A 5,000-nucleotide genomic window follows, 5' to 3' on the forward strand; every position below is an offset into this window, starting at 1 on the left:
GTGTGTCTATGTATGTATGTATGTCTGTGTTTTCTGTGGATGTCTCTGTGAGGGTGTGTGTTTTCTGTGGATGTCTCTGTGAGGGTGTGTGTATGTATTTGTGTGTTTTCTGTGAATATCTCAGTGAGAGTGTGTGTATGTATGTCTTTCTGTGTTTTCTGTGGGTGTCTCTGTGTGTGTGTGTATGTCTTTGTGTGTTTTCTGAGGCTATCTCTGTCAGTGTTTCCTTGGGTGTATGTGCAAGTTTGAGTTTGTGTGTGTGTGTGTGTGTCCATTGTCTGTTCCTTTTTAGGACATTTTGACCTTACTACTGATTATTCACATCTTTCTACAGACTTTGAGACTAATGAGACCTTTCTGGAAGTCACCAATCTACCATTTAACCTTTAAATTATTGTTTAGGCCGTTCAGGGCCCTTCCTTTCAGCCACTGCATGCTGTTGTCATCATTTGGTTGGCATCTTCCTTTACAAAAAGATAATCAGAACTCCATATTTTGTTTTCTAAATCTCCTTTTTTTTTTACAAAACTGTAGTTTACCTCATTACTTGTCAGGTCAATGTAAACAAGTGCTGGGTGTCTGTGTCTGAGTTTGTTTCTTTGCGTGTCTGCTAGAGTGTCTATATGTGAATCCTTATGTGTGTGTGTGTGTGTGTGTTTCAGTGTATGAGTGTGTCTGTGTGTTTGTATGTTACTACCTTTACATCATTTCCAAGTTTAAATAGACACTTAAGAATAAAGTGCATATACGTTTTAGTCACTTGGTCAAAAATTGCACATGTCAAAGGAGGGGGGGGGGGCCCTGATCAATGGTTAAGTCAGGGGCCCCAAAATGTCTAGTGGCGGCCCTGCCAGTCACCACTTACAAGGTGCCCCAATTAGACTGGTCCTAACACTACTTTGCCACAGAGGGCTGAATCATTCCTTCTTTTACTCTCATTTTAGTCTCATTCTATTATGGAGAGTAAAAGCAGGAATGATTCAGCCCTCTGTGGCAAAGTAGTGTTAGGACCAGTCGAATTGGGGCACCTTGTAAGTGGTGACTGGCTAAGCAAAATATGGCCATATTGTTTGACTAAGATCCCAATATTATTTAAAAAGAATAGTTGTCTCTTGATGTTGTTTGCAGGCAATTTTTTTGCAGCAGTTCAAAAAAATATGTTGTGCTTTTGAAAATTGATGTGCGCCAATACCTCTTTGTTTTTATATAAATATATATATATATATATATATATATATATATATATATATATATACACAAATATATATATACACAAATATACAGTAGACACACACACACACACATATATATATATATATACTGTACACCTTTGAGCTTTTCCTAGTCCAAAACCTTGTCATATACAATATTATGTTAACATTTATTTCAATAGTAAACCTATATATTAATTTAGATATGTGTGTTTGTATATATATATATATATATATATATATATATATATATATATATATATATATATATATATATATATATATATATATATATATTTAATGTGTTTTAATATGCTTTAATTGTAGCCCCACAAAACATAACTCACACCTTGATATAAGAGAGCAGCAATTTTAAGAGATTATGCCCATCTCCTGATTGGTATATTTCTACAATTAGCTCTCACAGTTTCTTTGGCAACTCTTTGCAGACGATGGCTCTCCCAATAGGATACGACCCCAAACATTCAAGCAAGTATTACAGCAACAGCTGCCTTTAATCAGAATGTATTGTCAGATGTACACAATTTACCTAAAGAATGTAATTGGTTAACTGTGATCACAGCTAGAGCCTCTGTTATGAGCTATGCAATCAGGGTATTGTAGTTTTTTATTTATTTAAAACTTCCTAATAATTAACTATTTGTTTTTTTCTCTAGATTTGTGGTTTTTTGGAAGATGACATCATAGATGGATAAAGTCTGACATTTACAGTGCTGTTATTTCTGTCTTTACATTCAAAAACCTGCAATTCCATAAAGGTGTAAAGACTTTTTATATCTACTGTATAAAGAAATATATATTTAAAAATAAAAAGAAAATTTTCCTCTATGCAAAGAACATAGTTATTTGAAGTATTGTTAACCTTCCTTCGTCTTTAGCGCACTGTCACGTAGAGATCAAGCAAAGAAAAGGCTTTTTTATTGCACCCGTAGAAGTCTGTGTTGAAAGGGAGTTGGCACGGCTGTGTTATCTCAGCTCCAGCTGTTAGTGTGCCTGATTCTCTCAAGTAATAACGTTTTACTTTCAGCTTGTAATATTAGCGCAAACAGGAGCGCTATTGACTTACCTTGAGTGCAGTTAGCGCTCAACAGTGTTATAACTGTATCGCTCCACTTGTAATCCTGCCCTTAGTTGTGTCAACTTATGCAATCAGGAGTGCTGTATTTTTTTTAATTAATATGTTCCTAATAAGTAACTAATGGCTAGATTACGAGTCTTGCGTTATGAGTAAAAAAGCAGCATTAAGGCTCATAACGCTACTTTTTTACTACCGCTGGTATTACGAGTCTTGCAGATTTAGGGGCACCGCACACTTTTTTGGCTTTACCGCAAATCAACTTACGCAATTGCGTATAGTCTATTTTCAATGGGACTTCCAATGCGCCGGTATTACAAGCTTGTCCTGGGAGGCCAAAAAGTAAGCGGTACAGCCTATCCCGCAAGATTAGTAACGCATTCTAAAGTCAGTAGTTATGAGTTTTACGCTACAACGCTGTAGCATAAAACTCATAACTAAAGTGCTAAAAAGTACACTAACACCCATAAACTACATATTAACCCTAAACTGAGGCCCTCCCGCATCGCAAACACTATAATAAAAATATTAACCCCTAATCTGTCGCTCCGGACATCGCCACCACTATAATAAACATCTTAACCCCTAAACCGCCGCACTCCCGCATCTCCAACACTAGTTAAATATTATTAACCCATAATCTCCTGCCCCTAACATCGCCGCCACCTACCTTAATTTATTAACCCCTAATCTGCCGCCCCCAACGTCGCCGCCACTATACTACATTTATTAACCTCTAAACCTAAGTCTAACCCTAACACCTCCTAACTTAAATATAATTAAAATAAATCTAAAGAAAACTTATTATTAATAACTAAATAATTCCTATTTAAAACTAAATACTTACCTGTAAAATAAACCGTAAGCTAGCTACAATATAACTAATAGTTTGAATTTCAATCCTATTGGCTGATCCAATCAGCCAATAGGATTGAGCTCGCATTCTATTGACTGTTTTCTTTAGATTTATTTTAATTATATTTAAGTTAGGGAGGTTAGCGTTAGACTTAGATTTAGGGGTTAATAACTTTAGTATAGTGGCGGCGATGTTGGGGGCGGCAGATTAGGGTTTAATAAATGTAGGTAGGTGGCGGCGATGTTAGGGGCGGCAGATTAGGGGTTAATAATATTTAACTAGTGTTTGCGATGGAGTGCGGCGGTTTAGGGGTTAATATGTTTATTATAGTGGCGGCGATGTCCAGAGCGGCAGATTAGGGGTTAATAAGTATAATGTAGGTGTCGGCGATGTCGAGGGTGGCAGATTAGGGGTTAATAAGTGTAAGATTAGGGCTGTTTAGACTCGGGGTTCATGTTAGGGTGTTAGGTGTAAACATAAAATGCGTTTCCCCATAGGAATCAATGGGGCTGCGTTACGGAGCTTTACGCTGCTTTTTGAAAGGTGTTAGACTTTTTTCAGCCGGCTCTCCCCATTGATGTCTATGGGGAAATCGTGCACAAGCACGTAAAACCAGCTCACCGCAGCTTTCAGCAGCGCTGGTACTAGAGTGAGGTATGGAGCACAATTTTGCTCTACGCTCACTTCTTGCCTGTTAACGCCGGGTTTGTAAAAACCTGTAATAACAGAGCTGTAGGGAAGTGAGCGGTGACAATAACGTGCAAGTTTGCAAGTTAGCACCACACCAATGTTACCGCAAAACTCGTAATCTAGCCGTATTTGTTTTGTTTTTTCCTCTGGATTTTTGTTTGTTGGAAGATCACATTACAAATAGACAAAGTCTGACATTTACATTCACCTAGATTACAAGTTTTGCATTAGGCTTAAAAAGCAGCATTGGCCGGTCCTATCGCTGCTTTTTAACGCCCGCTGGTATTATGAGTCTTGCAGGTACAGGTGTACCGCTCACTTTTTTGGCCATACTTGGCAATACCGCAAATCCACTTACGTAAATTGCATATCCTATTTTTTCAATGGGACTTGCATAGCGCCGGTATTACGAGTCTGACAAAAAGTGAGCGGTAGACCCTCTCCTGTCAAAACTGGTACCGCATATTAAAGTCAGTAGTTAAGAGTTTTATACTACAACGCCGTAGCATAAAACTCTTAACTAAAGTGCTAAAAAGTACACTAACACCCATAAACTACCTATTGACCCCTAAACCGAGGCCCTCCCGCATCGCAAACACTTTAACCCCTAATCTGCCAAACTGGACATCGCCGCCACTATAATAAATATATTAACCCCTAAACCGCCGCACTCCCGCCTCGCAAACATTAGTTAAATATTATTAACCCCTAATCTGCCATCCCTATCATCGCCGACACCTACCTACATTTATTAACCCCTAATCTGCTGCCCCCAACGTCGTCGCCACTATACTAAAGTTATTAACCCCTAAATCTAAGTCTAACCCTAACCCCAAACCCCCCCCCCAACTTAAATATAATTAAAAGAAATCTAAATAAAAATTACTATCATTACCTAAATAATTCCTATTTAAAACTAAATACTTACCTATAAAATAAACCCTAAGCTAGCTACAACTAATAGTTGTATTTTACAGGCAAGTTTGTATTTATTTTAACTAGGTAGAATAGTTACTAAATAGTTATTAACTATTTAATGACAAAGGAAGTTGGGGAGTACCCAGTCTGTTTGTCTGCTTATTTGTGAACAATTTGTAAACCATTCTTTAAGTATTAAGCAATATATATTCCACTGAAACATTTCACA

Source organism: Bombina bombina, chromosome 1, assembly GCF_027579735.1.
Source record: "Bombina bombina isolate aBomBom1 chromosome 1, aBomBom1.pri, whole genome shotgun sequence".
NCBI lineage: Eukaryota > Metazoa > Chordata > Amphibia > Anura > Bombinatoridae > Bombina > Bombina bombina.